The sequence below is a fragment of the Ptychodera flava genome, unplaced genomic scaffold (genome assembly GCF_041260155.1).
Source record: "Ptychodera flava strain L36383 unplaced genomic scaffold, AS_Pfla_20210202 Scaffold_70__1_contigs__length_633064_pilon, whole genome shotgun sequence".
In the NCBI taxonomy this organism is placed as follows: Eukaryota; Metazoa; Hemichordata; class Enteropneusta; family Ptychoderidae; genus Ptychodera; species Ptychodera flava.
In genome coordinates, this window is record NW_027248392.1 from 364912 (window position 1) to 384977 (window position 20066).

At 39.3% G+C, this 20066-nt stretch overlaps 2 long non-coding RNA genes across 2 annotated transcripts; one reads left to right on the forward strand and one right to left on the reverse strand.

Moving 5' to 3' along the window:
• Window positions 1–716: 716 nt before the first annotated feature.
• On the reverse strand, window positions 717–6146 carry LOC139128782 (uncharacterized). Its single transcript, XR_011551409.1, has 4 exons — window positions 5747–6146; window positions 4112–4252; window positions 3202–3406; window positions 717–2509 (listed from the first exon to the last, which is right to left on the reverse strand). It is a non-coding gene; the product is annotated as an uncharacterized lncRNA (long non-coding RNA).
• Window positions 6147–6497: 351 nt separating this feature from the next.
• Window positions 6498–9531, forward strand: LOC139128783 (uncharacterized). The gene is made up of 2 exons (XR_011551410.1): window positions 6498–6899; window positions 7790–9531. It is a non-coding gene; the product is annotated as an uncharacterized lncRNA (long non-coding RNA).
• The last annotated feature ends 10535 nt before the right edge of the window (window positions 9532–20066 follow it).

Consider the following 20066-nt stretch of genomic DNA (forward strand, 5'->3'; position numbering starts at 1 on the left):
TTTGTTGGGTAAAGTTGTCTAGAATGAAAGTTTGAGTTGACGCTGACAGAGTAGACGTTGAGCCCGATACAGTTGACTGAGATCCGGGCGGTTTGGGGTCGTTTACCTTACCGGAATCAGGCGTACCTGAATTATACCCGAAAACACATACCCTGGGTGAACCTTGAGTATACCTGAAAAACACTCAAGACAGCACACCCCAGGTATACTTAAGGTAAACCTAAAACCATCCAGATTTGGCCACTTTAGGTTTGTTCCGGGTACTGATTTTAGGCGTTTTTAGGGTTTATACCTAAAAGACGCCCACAAGAGCATACCAGAGGTACACTTCTGGTGCCCACCCAATACCATCCAGAATTGGCCACTTTAGGTTTTTTTCGGGTAGGGTTTTTAGGCGTCATTTGGGTGTACATACCAAAAAGATACCCTTCAACAGCAGACCCAAGGTACAGGTTGAATTTACAACAAAGGTATCAGACAATATGCCTCAAGCATTTACTTTTTGAGGCATTCTTAACTTCCATACATCTTACCAATGCATTACCAGTCCTTTATGCCTAAATTTAAATTGTAACTATTGCGCCTATTATAAATTTGATCGATGTTCATTACTTGCCGCTACCAGTTCCTTTTCCAGATTTTCCCCGACAGCACGTAATTTTCAATAAGCTATGCCCACTATGAGCTGTTAAGAGTAAATTGAAAAGAAATTGAAATTAATGTGTTAAAAATAATGTGCTCTTTATTCATGCAAAACCTATTGCTGTATAAGAAGTGATGAGCTTACAAGCTTCTGCATTTCCTAGAATGTTAAAGCTTCAACCGTTAATAAACAAAATCTATCATTCTATAATAATAAACTTCATAACAACTGAACTTGTACAATAATGTATTGACCACTTGAAAACTTGTTTGTAGTTAAAAAGAAGTACAATATTGAAAAAATGTAGAGAAAACAGGAAAAAATGCATCAAACGAAGGTAAATATGTATTTTAAATGCTTTAAAAGGGATGGGCGAGAAAGTGTGATTTATACCTCCCTTTGGCTGATTAACTAAAGCGAAGTCGTTTTGGCAAACCACAGGTCATGCGATTATGCTAAAAATCCAAGAAAAACTGTTTCTGTTGGGCTTCATAGTTTCAGTGGGAGAAAAGCTCCAAGCATGTACATCAGCTGCTTGCTAACCCATCCTTTTAAAAAAAAGGTAAATGTTTAATGCAATGTATATATTGTTTCATTGGTATGACAGTATTGAAAGGTAAATACAATTACTATGACAAAAACGAAAACAGATCTTTGTCTTATGAAATTGTGTAAATTAGCAGTACTTGTGTAAGGTAGGATATGTTGCGGATTCTATGCTTCACATTAAAGAATTTTCGGTAACCCTGTCAACTATTACCTTCTGAAACAATGACTGCAGATAAAAACCAACTATGCTTGACGCTTGTACTGAAAATTGTATAAATATAATTATTAGCATGTAAATTGTGGTGTACATACGTATTGCCCTGAAACTTAGCAAGAGGGGATGACCTCTCTGTCTTCAAAGAAAACAATTAGTATTCTGAAATAGCAAAGTTTCAAACTATTAAAACTATCACAGAATAGCATAGAAAGACACAAAAACCTAATAATTGTATTAAAACTATTATTATACAAACTATAAATTAACTCTTACTCTCCTTTCACCTTACCAATGCACACTGAAAATCTATGCATAATGACTATCAGTAAAATATATTTAATATGTCTTAAATTTAGTAAAGAGTTATGTAATATATACTATAATGTTTTGAAACTGAATCAAAAAGTCAAAAATATGACAAAAAGGTTAAAACAAAAAGTTTTACAACTTTCTGTAGTACTTCCTGGTTATTGCGACTACGTGAATTTCACCCTGTAATCATATTAGAAAACAGGAAAAATTAACTGTGTACTGAATGAAAATTGCATGTCAATGTGCCTCATTATAATATGTGTACTGAAATGAACATTGATAATTGCATACAATGCATTTTAAGAGCATAAACTGTAAGACATTCGCATGTGTGAATATTCAGTTTCTTGAACCCTAACACACAACTGTGGGCAATTGTGTAAGATTGGCTGGACAAAAGAGTTGCTTACACATGCTGTGAGCGATCTTTGCTCTCTGTACAACAATAAGCAGCCACATATCTGAATGACACTATGTAATTTGCTATATAATTTGTTACAGCTAGCTAAGAGACACACTGCCTGTCTAAAAGCCAAATTCAGTTTCCATTGATGCTTTTTATGTTGGTAACAAGACATTAAAATCACCAAGGATTTGATGTGTGAAACTGTTCAGGCTGTAATGACCTTACCCTACAGCATGACTGGCTTTGTGAAATTCTTGAACTGTCTAAAATTAATCTCCTTGAAGTCCCTTCCTATGCCTTATCGCACTTATCATGTTGCTAAGATAATTATCAATATCCGCTTCTTTAACTTCTTTAGGCTGGCTGTACATCTGCGTGAAAGCTGCAATGATAATATTTGCGGAAAAGAAAAATAAAGAACATTGTTACCTGAAAAATTTTTTAAAGTTTACTTGTTAAATGGGATAAAGTGTGGCTACATATTATTAACATCTGTATGACCTTAAATCTTTGTACTTTTGCTGAAATAGATCTCTCAGTTTGGCAAACAAAAATCTACAAAGACACAAAAATTGCTGTTGGACTTAGTGAATCGTGTACTGAATTGATTGGGATTCCATTTTACCAAAGATTTTGAATACTGACAACCTCATACTACCAGAAGGTCGAGAGTGAAAGTCATTTTGGGTCATAAAAATCTGTGTAAGGATTTTTAAGAACTACAATGAAGCTCTCTCTCACATAGGATATGGCTTGCAGCAAATATGCCAAGAATATCAAAAAGAATCTGTAATACGACAATTGCCATAAGTCTTTGGTACAATGTTATTAAATGACACAGAACACAACCTTGATATGACCGCACATTCTTGTATGTCTGGCAGTATGAGCTATGATGTACTTAAAAAAAATTGTGACCAAAAAGGACTCACGGTGGGAATTCAATTCAAAACTTGTTGACAGCAGTTGCAATATAGCATTTTTTCTGAATGTTTAACCACTCCAAACTCCAAAACAGAAATTTGAAGAAGTAGGGTCATGTGAAAAACATAAAAATGTCTAATTATTACATACCTAAAATGGATGACAAGAATCAATGCCTTGTCTTTCATTTGATCCTTGGCCTTTCACGTTGCGGGTAACCAATTCGTCATCGGTATAAAACTGATGCAACAGGAACCTAACACATGCTGTTGGTGACCGTTGTTTTGCTTTCGGAACTGCTCTTGTGAAGTTAGGATGGGACATACACACAATCCCTAGGTGTGAGAGGGACATACTGCAAAGTTTTTAAAAATAAAGAAAATTAATACACCACATAGTAACATACCACAACCAGAATTTGACATATTAATTATTCTATCTTGTCCACATTTGTATGTTTGTGAAGTAATATGGTACCACGTCTTAAAAGGATAGCGGAGGGGTCAGCAAATGTGATTTATACATAATTATCTCCTTTTGGGATGAATAACTAAGTAGATCTAGTTTTGGTAGTTTACTGTAGTTTACTAAAATTGCGAGTGATTTAGAACTTCTCTCCCATCTGAATGTCACCCTAACCCCAATTTGGCAATACTGCTTCAATTTTTTCCTCATTATTTTGACTCTCATTTTCTTTCACAGGTTTTCTTTTTGATATTTTGTCACTGCTTCACTTTTTTCTGATTATTTTGACTTTCATTTTCCTTCAAAGGTTTTGTTTTTGATTTTTTTGTTGCATTGGAAGACCTCTGTGTCTCATGCCACTTTTCCCCATTGATGGCTTTCTCCAAATTATGCTTCAATTTTAGGAGATGCTCCTTGTCTCCTGCAATAAAGTCATTTTAGAGGAAATAGAAATCATGACAGATATACCATGGGAAAAAAATATGTGACTCAAAATATTGGACAATGCTGAACCATCAAGACCAAGAACAAGCTAAACTTTTGAAAACTAAAGCAATGCTTTTACATGTATGCGCTAAGGGGAAAATATACTTACAACTTTTGTCTTGGACAAGACAAGGGTAGTACCTCTTGTCTGAAGGCCAAAAGGCTTCAATAGTGTCTCCGTCTCTCCGAACCTCTTCACTTTTAACAATCAACAGCGTATTATCTTCACAGAATTGTATGAGCTGAAATTCTAAATTAAAATCATGTTTTTATTGATATGTGATTGGTTAGTGACCATCACCTTCATAATCAGTATCACGAAAGGCTACAAGAAAATTATCAAGAAAACCGTCAGTATATCCATTGTTCAGTTTTATGGATTTTTTAAAACGAAATAGTCAAGATATCCTGCCATGTTACAGCCAAAGGTGGGTTTCAACAGTCTTTTGAATCTGTACTATGGTGGATCTAAGTGCACCCCCTTACATCACATTGTTTGCCTCACAATATTTTAGGGTAATTTCAATTTCAATGTATTCACTCAGGTACTGTTACACATGCTAGTACTAAGTTTCCAGTATCCTCAAACACATCTTGATCTGTTTATGCAAACATTTTAAGCCCCTCAACATAAATTTAGTGCAGACATGCTTTGAATTCAGTTTGATCCGTAAAAAGCAGAAAAATATTTTGACTTGGTTGTGTGGATCTTAGTGATCTTGTTTGCCTCACAATGAGTGAATACATTGAAATAGGAATTACCCTAAATGATGCCATGGTGTGTTTTAAAATGATTATATCACACCAAAGATTTCCTCAAGTTCCACTCTTCTGCTTCCAAGAAACACATTTGTTATTTGATCCACGGATAACTTTCAATGTAAGACGTCCCATATAGCATATATGCAGTCAATGTTTTCTCAAGAAGAATGTAGTTGGAGGAATTTGTCTACTGTACACAAATACATGTTTTCAACTGGCTGTGATGTACATGTGGGGCCTTATAGAGAGGCAAATGATTTAAACAGGCAGTGTTCTCCACAAATGAAAATTGAAGAGGGGTGCCTAATTGACATAATTTATGAACAATTCAAATACTACGTGCACCACTCTGTGTTGTGCATTTTCGCTAAATTAATGACTGAAAACCAGCAAACTATCCTGAAAATTAGGTTCCCTTGTTATCTCAACGCTACAAAGTCATATTAGTGTTGCAGTTATTTACATCATGGTGTAGCTACCTCCATGTTTACATAATTGTGGAAGTATTCTACTGTATAATGCATGAAACGATGACGGACATTCCAGTCTATGTAGTATGAATTCACTCGAGCTGAAGCAACGCCATACAACAGAACGTTTCTGGTGGCCAACGCACATGAACGAAAGCAAGACAAATGGAGACTCTTTGGCACAAGATCGTCAAGGCACAGGCGCCGAGGGGGGTCGGTTAACACAAATGCAGTTGCAGGACAAAAAATCAGTCATTTTAACCACAGTCCCGACTGTGTTTGAACAACGGAAGATATTATTCAGAAAACACAGACAAGTAATGTTTAAAAGGGTGGTCAGCGGAGTTCATAAAGTGGAAGGCAAGAGACGTAAGGTTGGCACCCTCTTATTAAAAAGCCACCGAAGAGAACACTGCACTGCAGATATCGAAAATCCTGGGCTACGTACATTGCAAATTCATACGATTTCAAATACTGTGAAAACGTGATGATACATGAAAAATTGAACATACCTTGTTCCTCGAAGTTTGTTGTCTGTGCTCTTTTACGTTTTGCAGACATCATGTACTCAGCTTCTGGTCAAAACTTGAAAATAACTGCACGAAGGCAATTCAAAGTCGCGTCTTTTTAACGCCGCGCCCAGTATAATGCTGGGTTTAACTTGGGCCGACCGTTGAAATGATCACTTTGACCTTTTGTCCTCGTTCCATCATAGTAACAATAAGATTGTCGTCGCATCAAAGTCTTGCCGTAAAAACAGTACCGTAAAATCACACAAAATCCATCAGTTGTCGGTAATTTTAGTACATTTATAGAAAAATATTGAAGACTTTTGTGATAAAGTGCGATCAGCAAGTATCTCTAAATATTTACCTGGGTGATCCATTTCCCAGCATGCTGTGTGACGTTCGGCCATATTGTTTCTTGTTGGAAGTTGGCAGTAGGAAGTTTCGACTACATGGCAGGCACAAATAATGATAGCAACAACCGTGAGCGTACGCGCAAACGAGGTAACTACTTTACCTACTTGAGCGACCCTTCGACGCCAATACCACGTTCAACCAGAAGAAGGTGGTCCTCAAGAGACGACGTCGATCAGAGTACAAGCGATATGACCACGACCGATTGTAATTTCCAACACCACAGTCAAGTACAACGTTAGACAGCAAGTAGTAGTCAGGTCGATCCGAGATGTGATATTCAAAAAAAACCCAAAGTACAACTGCCAGTTCTCCCGACAATGTCGACGATTTGTCAGATGATGTCCCACAATTTTCCTTTTTTGAAAGTGAAATCGGAAGTACGGACACGATAACAACGGAATGTACAGGTGAAACTGAAGACACTACACTTGACGATTTAAGTTCAGACCTCGCAATCAAAAATGGGATAACTATCTCGACGACTACACTGCCGATTACGATGAGCGTTATCCGGATTCCTGCCAATATAATTCAGATAATGCTGAATTTTCGAGCGTAAGCCAAGACACTGACGAAGGAGATAAACTGCTATATCCTGGTGAAATTCATCCTGTTGTCTTGTTGTGCAGATTGCAAAGAAGGAACAGAATATTTGCGAGCATTTGGTTTGGATTCAAGAAACCAGATTGTGGCACGTTTCTGAAGCCGTTTGCTGTTTCATTTAAAGAAATGTATGACAAAGGTATGTCAGCTTGTTTTTTTGAGTACAACATCTTGTATTACATGCAAGGCTACACAAAGATAAACATTACTTTCATTGTTGTTGTTGGCCATATTTTCATCCAAATTGTGTACACTGCTTCAAAAATCATGACTTAAACAAAAAAACATTACCATAAAAAAAAATTTGAAAAGCTGTTCATTAAGTGGGTACTTTTTTTTTTTGCTTTCCGGCCACATTATTTACACACATTAATTTTTAGAGGGCCAAATGAGTAATTATTGTTATATCTGCTAGCAAATTTTTCTTTAGATTGGGCCATACATTTCAGTGTTCTCCCCAGGACATTGTGGAAGATGGCTAATTTGCATAACAATAACTGAAATTGTTATGGCAATGTATTTCTGTTGTTAATTAAAAATTTAAGAGTGGCAGCACCCACTCTATAGTTGATTGCTCTGTGGATAACACAACATTCTGTTGTGCATTTCGTCGTATTACTGTCAAAGGTTTGTAAAATGTGATTTACAGAAAAGGGGGTTACATGTACAAGAAAAGTGATGGCAGTGCATTGTACTACTAATTGTGAGGATTATTCTGTAAAAAAAAGTTTTATAACAAAATTAGTTATGCACTGTGACTTTTTATGTATGCAAAATTTGGGAAAGAAATACGTAAAAAAAGATCAATTTTTTATTCCTATGCCTCAAAAAAGTGATAAATAATATACTGGGAGACTCACCTGGTTGCTTGGTGAGAAACCAATTTAATCACAGGCCAGTATTGTGGGATAGACCCACATATTGGTGGTAACATGACAAAATGATAACTGCATGTGGGAAACATACATTTTTTGTAAGCATATTAACTGCAGGGTAATCCTTTAAAACCTATGGTATTTTTATCCACAGGCTTCCTCTTGCAAGACCCAGTGCTCCAGCCAGATGCATGTTTATGGAATGTAATCAATTAAACGGTATGTTGAGATGCCCATATTGTTTGTCACCTTGTGAAACTGTTAAGACAAGTGCCCGTGGTCTTTCACAGGTCTACTTATTCAACATAGAAAATCCTGCAATTGGGCATGCCAAGGAAAGAACGCATGAGTCAACTATCAACTTTGCTCGTCAAGCACATAATATGAGGAAAACTGGCAAGTCATCCGCAGTGATGGGTGTGAAAAACATCAGTTGGTTTCTATTTGTCCCCAAATTTGACATCATAAATGGCATGGGATCTGATTACATGCATTGTGTATGTTTAGGTATAATGAAAATGCTACTAACACTGTGGACTGATAAATCCCACAAAGAGGAGTCTTGGTACATAGGAAGCAAGCTACACATACTTGATAAAAATCTATATAAAGCCGCCATACATGATAACAAGAGCCCCCAGGGCACTATCTGGTGAACTTTCACATTGGAAAGCATCTGAGTGTAGGAGTTTTCTTCTTTATTATTCATTTCCATTACTATGGAAATTATTATTAACAGAGTTTTTTCAGCATTATTGTTTATTGGTTGAAGCCGTATATGTTTTACTTCAATCATCAGTTTCATCAGCTGACTTAACAAGGGCATCAGGTCTTTTGAAACATTTTTCATTCAAAATTGAAAGTCTGTACAGTAAACAATACCAAACTTCCAATATGCATATGCTTCTACACCTTGTTCAACGAGTATTGTTTAGGATCCCTTTGGGCAATGTCATGTTTTCCTATGAAGATTGTAATGGGGAACTTAGAGATCTTTTTCATGGAACCCAGAGCATTCAAGAACAAATAGTTACTGTTCTTTGCATTCAACAGCAAATCCCTAGTTTTGAGAGATCATTAACAAGTGGTTCTTCTGCAGAAAATTTTTATGAAAAACTTACCAGTGGGCAAAGAATTGGAAAAAAAAAAACAAATGTGATATTGGAAATGATTGTCAGATTGTTGGGGCCATAGTCAAGGCACAAATATCACACTGAACGTTTGTGCATTGAAAGAAAACTGGGGCATGTGGAAAATGTCTGTAAAATTAAGCGTATTGTTGTAAAGGGAAGTGTGATACATAGCAAAGAGTACAACGACCAGAAATAGCTACACTGTACAGTTCATGAAACAGTCTGGGGAAGTGTCCTATGGCCAAGTAAGGTACTATGCAAAATGTAAACTTGTATGTCCTAATGAATTATTTGTGTACAGAAGCATGTTTTTGTCAGAAACCTGTATATGTCGCCATGATAGACAAGTTCAAAGTCAGGCATGATCTAAAGGCATGTATAATACAAGATGATATCACAAATGCAACTTTGAAGATCATCCCTGTAGATAAAAATGAAAGACAACTTGTGTGCATAGACATTGGAAGTATAACTCAATGTTGCGTTTTTGTTGATTGCAACAGAGCTGAATGTTTTTGTTTGTGTGTCTGTTCCCCAACAACATAGAAAAGGATTAGGGGACTCAATAATTCTGTTGACAGATTTCCTTTTTCCAAGCTTGCAAACACATTTTACAGAAATGTGAGTGAAATTTCACATTTTTTGTGCACTTGCTACAAATAAATCAATGCATTAGTGGGATGATATGGAAATGTAAAAGAATTTGTGAACACATAGCCATTTCATTACATGCAATAAAATATTCATTGACAAGAGAATTGAATTTTGTCAGTAATTGTGTGAATGTTTAATCTTAGCCATTATCAACATATAGTGCTATCATTCAGTCTCTAATATGAATACTATCACAATTTCTATGATTTAAAAAACTTTCTGCGAAAATTGTAAATTAAAAGTTGTGAGTAAATCTGAATGAAATCAAAAATATACATATTTAGCTCACAATCGGTGTAACAATGTGAGCTTATTGTATATGTCAGCAGCATTTGTCGTATGGGGTGGAGGGACAGTGATGTATGTAATTGTATGTGTATGTGTGTCTATTTTTTTCTTTATGGCAACCCTTACAAAGCAGGGGCTCACTAAAAATAACAGGAGCAGCAAATTACGCAGGGAACTGGAAATGCAAGTAAAAAATTACAGAACAAGCTGAAAAAAATATCAACCACACTATGCTGAAGAGGAAATAATACTGTATGCATGTATGTATGTGTGTGTGCATGTGTATGTATGTACGTATGTATGTATGTATGTATCTATCTATGTATGTGTGTGTGTATTGTATGTACGTATGGAGATGTGGATTGATTGATGGATGGATGGATGTACATAACTTTCCACTGCTATAAAGTTAAAACCACTGCACATTTCAGCTTTGTATTTTGCGTGCAAATGCGCTCTTGGCTGTAGATGAGATTTTTTAGGGTTTCAAGACCACGGTTCAGAAAACCTGTAGTAATGGTTCTGTTTATTATTATTATTATTATTATTATTATTATTATTATTATTATTATTTTTCTTCTTCCATCCTCGAAATGCAACTGCCATGAGAACACCGTTGTACCTAGAGACTTCAAATTTGGCACGTGGGTAAAATTCATCACAAGTAATTTTAATTTAAACTTTAAAATTGACTTCATTTCATAAAAATTGATAAATTTGGTAAAAGTCACTTTTTAGGCCATAGGTCTGTTCCTTCATGCAAAATATGAAGGTCATACCCAAAGTCAATTTTGAGAAGCTTTTCAAAGTATTATTTTTCTGATTTTTCTATGACCTTTGACCTCCCCTATAACTTTGCAGCTAAGCTATGGCTTGGGATTATTCTGGCCAATGTAAGAACGCCAGAGGGCTAGTGTCTATTGAACATTGACCAGCAGCGGACTTAATTTCACACTAAAATTTGAGGGATGCCCCTTGACATAATGTCACATGACCAACGACTTTCTTACCTCATTTATTATGCACATATCTAATTCTGGGCAAGCCAATAGAGCTAGAGGTCTGATTTTTAGTATATAGGGATAACTTTGGATACAATTTTTTTGACAAAATGTCTCGCTACCTCAATGACCTTTGACCCAAATATAACATATTTGTCCATAACTCAGTAACCATTGGTGCTACACCCTTCATATTTGGTATGATGGGACACCTTATGACAGCACATCCTGTACCTCATTAATTATGCACATACCTAATTCTGGGTAAGCCAAAAGAGCTAGAGGTCTGATTTTTGGTATATAAGGATAACTATGGGATACAATTTTTTTTACAAAATATCATGTAACCTCGATGACCTTTGACCTCAAATATACATATTTGTCCATAACTCGGTAACCTCAAGGGCTACACCCTTCATATTTGGTATGATGGGAGAACTTATGGTGCCATATCCTGTACCTTATTAATAATACACATATCTAATTTTGGGCAAGCTGATAGAGCTAGAGGTCTGAATTTTGGTATATAGGGAAAACTATGACATTCAATTCTTTTAAGAAAATGTCACATCACCTTGATGACCTTTGACCTCGATTTCACAAATACTACCGTAGCCTTCCATTTTATTGCGCATGTATTTCTCTATTGCCCCTGTTGACCAAGATATCTCGAAACCCGGTCGGTGCTGCTTTGCAGCTATATTTTCAAATGAAATTTTCATTCCCTAGAATATGCAAATGTACATAATGACAAAAATGGTAAAAAAATTAATAACAACCTCTGTTCAGATTGCTTTGAAAATTACTATGCAAGTATCTTTGGGGGGGATCTTATACAGTATTGTGCATTTTGATTATACAGTATTATGCATTTTGTGATGACTGTTTATTTTCTAGGAATGAATTTTTTGGTAATGTTCTTCTTTCTTTATAATTTGTTCAATTATGACAAAATTACATTTAGGTTGAAATTTTTGACATTTTTTTGTCCAAAATTTCTCTGACATTTTCTTGAGTCCAAATTGGTCGTGTTTTTGATTTGATTATAATTGCCCTAAAATTTCTAAGTCACATGCAGTTTTTTTCGGGTGGCTATGATAATGCCTTGAAATTTCTAAGTCACATGCAGGTTTTTTTTTCGGGTGGCTATGATAATGCCTCAAAATTTCTAAGTTCAAAGGTGGTATGTTTAGGGCGGTTATGCTTATGCCTCAAAATTTCTAAGTTCCAAGCTGGTATGTTTAGGGCGGTTATGCTTATGCCTCAAAATTTCTCAGCCACAAGCTGGTATGTTCGGGGCGGTTATGATACAGCTTCAAAGCTTCTCAGTCTAAAGCAGGCGTCTTTTAGGTACGCCAACATCATACCTAGCCATGGAGGTAGAAAGGGGGTAGGACTGCTCACAAACCAACAACACACCAGTTTACACAGTGGTTTGTCTTAGGTTTGACAAGGGTATGTTGTAATCTTTTGGGTGTTGTTCAGGTACTGTATGGGTAGACCTTAGGCGTACCCAAGTGCCTCTGAATTTGGTAAGGGTAGTCAGGAAACCTGCAGAGTTCTGTATGATCATCGTTCCGAATTAAGGTGAATTTTTTGGTCAAAGTAGTTCAGAAACAATGTATGCCAGATTCCTTGTGTTGTTTTTGTCACCGTCATACGCGTATACGGACGGTTTTCCATTAAAAACGGTAAAAATATCCAGTGCTCGTAAATGCGTGCATAGTTTATTCAGTGACTGTTTATGCAGCAGTTGTCGATTCGACTAGGATTTGCCACCACGTATCAACTGTAAACACCGCCTCAACAGTCAATACGAAAATGTTGTGCTGAATCGAGTACGATAATAATTGGCTTGCAGTGGGAAAGGTCAGTCCATCATCCGTCAAAGTCGTTGAGCCAAAAATCTCCACTGTGCACCAACTACATGAGTGGCTGTTATAGTTGTACACGTAGTTCCATGGGCTTTCCTCTGTCCCTTGTTACGAGCTATGTTCAAAGTTCGTCATGCTACGAATATCGGTGAAGTACCGGGTACATTGATTTTGTTCAAAGCCACTGGCTGTTTGTTCCACGTGTTGTTTTTTGTGTCCCTAACGCTGGCTGGCTCTATATGCGTACAAACATAGCAGTTGGGATTGAGATTTCCCGGATAAATAGATACACTCATAGTTTATTCCGCCTCTGACGCAAAGATACACACTGTTTTACATGTGCCACTCCTAGGCCCTGGGATCGATTTCCATACCTTTACGGTAGCTATTTCATATTGTCTGGCTCGAGTCAGAATATTCCGCCTACAATAGTAATAAATATGGCTAAAGATAACAAACCAATTTTGCCGTATTCGTGAATAGGCGCGACGCCGGCGAGTGACACGGCTGCTGCCTTCGGAATCTGACTTGTGTCAACAGCGTCTGCCGTATTGGGTGGCCCTCCGGAGCGTTCCGAAGGGGGCTCATCCTGCCATTTCACAGCATCCTCTTCCCCTTCCATCTCAGGTTTAGCACTTTCTTTAATTTCTGTGTTTATATCTCCGTTTACCCCGAAGACCATAGATTCTGTTGCGTATTGCAATTCATTATTATAACCTGTGATTGCCGGGCCTGAAAGAATGACCATTTTAGACGGTAAGAGAAGTAAATTGGGCGAAACGGCCATATCAAGTTTGACACCAGTATTCATTATTGTGTCTTGATATCGCCTATAACTGATTACTTTGTCGGTATTACGAATTTCATCTTCGAGGAGAACGCCGAATTCTTTTCGGACTTGCTCTGCACTGCCAGTATCACCCACTATGGTACTGCGAATATTTGCTTGTGCGCCGAGTATACAATATACGTAGGCTTCAAGACTTACATTGAGGCGGGCGAGACCGGCCTTTGTTAGTCCAGAGTCTCCCTTCAGAGGGATGAAACTATTGTATTGGCCCTCCGATCCATCATTTCGGAAGAAATAAAAGTGTGGTCTGTCTTTATCGGGCAGTACATGTTTTTTCTTTCCAAAAATGGTATGTTTATAGAAAACGCCTCTGTCGGCGGAGAGGAAAAAGTCATGACCATTGTATATTGCTTTTGGCTGTCGAACGCGTCTACGATTAGTGTAATATTCATAACCATAACCAAGACCTGAGTTTTGACCTTTGCGATATCGAAAGTCGGACTTCGTTAGGCTTATATTTCCAAATTCTGTACATAGAAGTTCACATTTGACGAGATTGTATGGATTGTCGTCGGCTTTGAAGATCCCTTCATCATCTGGAAGTGCAACGCCCATTTCATGAAGGATACGACGTATTGTAAAATATACATGAAAATGGCAGAATGATCGTATTTGTGGCGGATATATCTTATCAAAGAGATGGGCGAATGATATACCGCAACCAGTAGTGCTGCACCATACAGCAAAATTTAATTGCTGGTCCCAGTATTTCATGTGCGGGACGCCCAACCATATATTACTTTCTTTAGCTGATCGGTGAGTGATTAGGCCGCGTTCAAAAAAGTGGTGAGGGGGGGGGGCTGGAGGAATTCAGGGGGGATTCGAAATTTTTTGGGGTAGTCGAGGGGGGGACTTGAAAGTTTTGCTCTGCCCATAGGGGGGGGACCTGAAAATATTTTGACTCCCAACATTTTGATGGCGTCCAGTGGTTCTAATGTTAGTATAATTAAACAAAATCTAGAACCGTTTTGTCATATTTTATGTCTTAAATCTCAAAAAGTCTAAAAATGTATGAATGCCATTAAATTTTTCGTAGAACAAGTTGCCTTGTAATGGGGCAGGGGCTACAACTGTTGATAATTTTTCAATATTTCTATGCAATGTATCAAACACAGTTTCTTGGTGTCTCTCTACAGCATGCTGCTGAAAAACACAATATTCAGTTTGTCAACAAAGCCCGTTTGTCTAAATATTGGTGATAATTGAATGATGCAAATGCACGGTACACGTAGGCTGTGTTGGCAAGCTGAATACTGGATAGCTCAACATTCTGTAGGGAGTAGAACAAGAACACAATTGTATAAACTGAACAAAAATATTGTCAAAATAAAAAGTTAATACAACTACTGCCCTGCTACTACATACTGGCAGTGACAGTGATACATGTAGCTCTGACTCTGATGTAGTTTAAGAAGAGTTTCGGTCATAGGACACTCAATTGACAGTGAAACATACATCTACTTGTACACAAGATCCAGCCAGAGAGCAACGCATAGAAGACTAGGGGACTAACAGTTACCATGGATATTTGAATTCTGGCATATGAGAAAATCAAATATTAGAGAAAAAGATGGGGTCACCATACTTGATCTTATACAAATGTACGATGAAAAGTCAGTTTTTCTAAAATCACTTAAATCAATATATAAAACCATTCATTTCAAGTTCATGCAGTGAATGAAATTTTCACATCTCATTGTACCAATAACACAAAAGTAAAACTTTGAACAGTAAAGACTCTAATTTAAATGGAAAAATGTGTGACTAAATGGAATCTTTTATTTTTTATCAAATTTGCCATTATTACACCCAAAATTTCTAAGATTAAAACATTAATTTCATGGAATATTTTAACCTTCCAGTATTGTCAATTTTGTAAAACATTTTATAAGTGGCATCTAAGTTGTATATGTCTTGTACTTTTGAAAAAAAATCTGGTAGGTCACTGTGCTCATTTTTTCACAATTTGGTTAAACGTAGCTAGGAATACACAATTTTCATACTCTCTCATGATTGTCATTTTGTGTGCTTTTCAGCTGGTGCCATTGAACTGGCCAGAGTTGGATAAACTCAAGTCGGCTTAGACTGAGAAATCCAAAAAGTTCACTGATGCATTTAAAAATGAATCAATTTAAGAACTTGCCCTAGGTATATGGCTCTACAACCTGCTGATAAGAGGTGGTGTTGAACATTTGCGTGCAGAACGACACATTACATGTTTTTTTTTACTCTGCGTGCATTCCTAATTAATATGCGGCTATATGGTAATTTGGGGGGGGGACTTGAAAATTTTTGAGGTTAACGCAAAGAAACGACACGGAGGCAAGTGTTTGGCCGAAATCCGGGGTTATGTATGTACTGTCACGGCGGGGGCGTCAAGGCGTCATGGCGGCCTGGATGAGGAGGTGCCAGTCTGCCTTCCCTACCGGGCACAGTCGGAACGCGTGCTTAATGTCCACTTTTGTGATTAGTGCACCTTGGCCAAGTCTCTGTAATATCGCGACGGCATCGTCAACGCGGGAGTAGGTGAGGGTGTAGTCTTCCTTGTTGATGTAGTGGTTGACACTATCGTTTCGTGGTTGGGATAGGTCCATTATTATGCAGTGGCCGCCTGATTTTTTAGGCCGAAGTCCAAGCGAGTTTACGACGAAGTTTGGCAGAGGTGGCACGGCGAACGGGCCAATTGTGTGGCCGAGGCGCAGTTCTTTTGTTATGGCGTGGTGACGGCATCCGGATCGGTCATTGCAGACTGGGCGTTGCGAGTGTAGCGTGGTGCGCGGTTCCCACCGAAGCCGATGTCGGCACCATGAGTGAGGTCGTGGATGAGGCTGGCTGTGAATTGTTTGTGCGGGTGGTCGTGCAGGGCAGCTGAGAGCTTAGTTAGGTTGATTGGCGTTGTCAGCTGTAGCGTGGCGATTGTCGCTGGGTGGACGGTCGCTCCCTCGAAAGGGCTGGGGGGTCTCTGATTTGATGCGTTGGTGGTGTTGCTGAGCACCGTGTAGGTCGAGTTACACACGGAGCACTTGCGTAGTCTGCCATAGTTGCAGGGTGTCTTGCATGTGCCTCGGTTGAAAGAACGACAAACCGGAGGTTGGTCAGACTGTTTCTTGTTCGCTGGGCTCTCCCAGTAGAACGGGTTGGTGGTGCTGCTGCGTCGGTTTGGGCAATCAGTCTTCAAATGACTATGTTGGCCACAGCCGAAGCAGGTAGGACGCAGGAGGTGTGGCTGGTTTTGGAAGTACTGGAAGTTGAGGTCTTGGTTTGGCTGGCTCCAGTTGGCCCTATCTGGGTAGCGGGAAGCATTCAGGCGGAAGTGTTTTGTCATAGGCTAGCCAGGCCTCCGGCTTGTAGGCAGCAGCTTTGGAGGCGAGGAAACGAAGGTAGTTGGCCATGGGGATCGCCAAATGTGGGTAGTAGAATGTACGATAGGAGGAGAAGACGAGGAAGCACTGTAACCAGGTGTCAAAGTCGTCGATGGCTTTCCGCTTCACCTCGGTTGTGAACGTGGCGACGCCACAGTTGTCTGGGTCAAAAGCTACTTGTGTCTTGGTAGCCTGGGATTAGTTGGGGGCTAGGGCATCAGGGTGCAAGTCACCAAATTCGATGAACTTACCGAGGTTAGCCAAGGCGTTGAGTGTTGACTGGTCGACGTACGGCAGGAGCAGGTCTGCTGGGGGTATTGCTGCTGAAGTATTGCCCGTTGGTCCGGCTCTAGGCGGTGGGCGCCATGGCGTTGCGTTGTGACCAGCTGGCTGGGCGAGTTGACTGTAGGGCGCGGCCATATTGCTCGTGTTGTTGTTATGAGGTGCGCCGCTAGCGGTGGAGTTATCCCGGATGTGCGCAGCGCCACCGCTGGTGGTCAAGGCTGGTGGGGTAGCTGTGATGGTGGGTTGGTATTCATTAACGTGATTAGCGGGATGATTACTTGGGTTGCCTTGGGTAGGTAGCGAGCTGGACGGAGCGGCGAGCGTCGCCGGCCCAGCGACGACGACTGAGGCAGGTGATAGTGCACCAACGGCTGTATCAGTTGGCTGGACTTGCAAGTTGGACGTCGGGATGGGCGCCGTTGCTGTGGCGTTGCTGGTATCTGGCTGCCGTAGTTCACGTCGGATTGAGTCAATGGCGCTTGCAATGCCGGTTTCTATCAGTTTGGCGATGTGGTCTGATATACTTGGGTCGGCTGCCGCTGCGGCTGTTGTCGGCATGTCAACGGCAGGGTTGGTTGGTGTGGTTTCCGTCGGTACTGGCTGGAGTATGAATTTGTCGAGGTGCGCTGGGCGTCTCTTTGTCCTCGTCGATGTACGGGTGGCCGCCCGGGCGTAGGCGCGGCCCTTGGTTTTCTTCGATTTGGCATGGCGAATTTTGCGATGTGAACTTGAGCGTGGCAGAGATTGAAATGGACGAAAAATAGCTTTGAACACACTGATGTGCGCATGGATAATGACGTGGAAAGGGTGATGTAATTTGTTGAGATAACGGTAATCGAGGCGGTTGGTAGATTAGGTTACATCTCAAATGCATCTAGAAGTGTAAGGTAGGTGACGCATGGTGACCCATACATGTCAAGGTCTAAACCCTTCCCCCCGTGTCGCTCCAGACGTTAACAATGATTATAGCAAGCCATAATCACCCAGTATCGAGGGGGGGACTGGAAAATTTTTGAGGGTATTGAGGGGGGGGATCTGAAAAAAAATAAGATTTCAATCGCGATTCCTCCACCCCCCCCCTCACCATTTATTTTTGAACGTGGCCTTACGTTATCTTTGAACACGTCCCGCGGATGAAAAGTAAATTTATCCGTCGGCGTTACATATATTTCTAAGTCAATGAGAATAGGTTTTACTCCCCCGTTTAGTTTGGGAGGAATATCAGCATGCTGTACTGTCGGTATGCTCGTCTTATTCAATTGAAAAGCAACTGGGAATAAGTCTGTACTCATTATTCGTGTTTCTATATACAGATAGATTTTTGAGAATTTTCCATACTTCGGAATCGGAATCCCTATCGGTACGGTTCCGTTAGGGGTACTGACATTCCAGACTATGTTAATACTATATTTCAGATTCAGGTTTAAACGTGTATTTATTTTTTACTAAGAGTAGATAATATATTATATAGATTTGATCATATTTTCCGAAGGATTTTTTATTTTTTTCTAAGAATAGATAACATACTGCAAACAATGGATAATTTAATAAAGTCATCGGCAGCAGCAAATACGACAGCGGCACTACCTCCGGTGCCTTCGGTCGCTCGATCCATAATAGAGACAAAGCGTGAAAAAATACTCTGTGTCATCGCAAGTGGTCAAAGTAAGTTATTTTTTGGCAAGGAGATTTCAGTTGCTGACGTAGAAAAATGGGGAGATGAAACGGTAATTAAAGCCTTCAAAATGTACGAAGCGAAATACAGTTCTCTTATAAGTGATACCATCACTCAAAGTTTCATAGATCTAGGAGCCCGCGCAATAATCAGGTGGTTCCAATCGATGATCGAACAAACTATGCCACTGATCTTAAAAAGGATTTTATTCTAAACAGTGAAATAAAACGATTATCAGGACGGATAGCCTACACGTGGGGGCCCATACTTGCTCTAGTTTCCACCGGTTTATTTACGGGTAAACTTGTAGATTTTTAAAAAATCGGGTTTAATATAATACCTGAAATAAATGGATTCAACTTGGCAAGCACCCCAAACGGTTCCAACACCGACTAAGCAAACTGAAACGACTCAGCTAACGGAAACAACTCCGTCAACTCCGACGACTACCATTCAGAACCCTATTGAATGGAGCCACAGCGCAATATAGAGAAAATTACATTACCGATGAAACATCCAGGGAGAGTGGCTGCGGGCAAGCGACTAGCAGAATTGAACAGACAAAACAAGGAGAAGAAGCGTCAATCGATAGCAATGACTGAGGTAGACTGTGACAGCTTACCACGCCCGCCACAACAGTGTGATAGCTGGTATAATAAATGTTATCTTGTTTTAGGAATTATTGGAGTTTCATTGACTGCATTAAGACTATATTGGGGGCGTGCTCGACATATTTGTCCCGTTAAGCGACCGAGTCAAGATTGGAAAGATGAGCCGCTTCAGAAAGCGACGCCTACAGAACCACATGCGGAGTCCACCTTCGGAACGGTGGCGGAAAGTAAGTTTTCCCAACCAAGTCCCGGCCCCTCTACATTGTATGAGATGGACTAATACATAATTGTATTTATTATGACTAATGTTAAACCTGTTAAAAATATACATAGCTGTTCTCCAACTCCGTAAGGAATTCCGTAATTATTTTATTTTTCTATTTTATATACTTATCAGAAATCATGGATACTAAAACAGTTGTAAACACAATGTACGATGGTATTGTAATCGCTGGACTTACGATTGGATATCTAATGATCTCCAGCAAATTTCTGAAAATAGATATCGGCGATCCAAGTCGCCCAGATTTGACTCGGTGGGTAAAATAAGGTGGAGCGATTGCTGCCGCGGTTGCGACCAAATATCTCCTTAAACAGAAAAATATTATTCCTGCAGAACCTTATACTTTGTAATGTATATACAGTAAGTATGATCATTTGGATTGAAAGCAAAACAGGCAAACCGGTTACTGTTAATT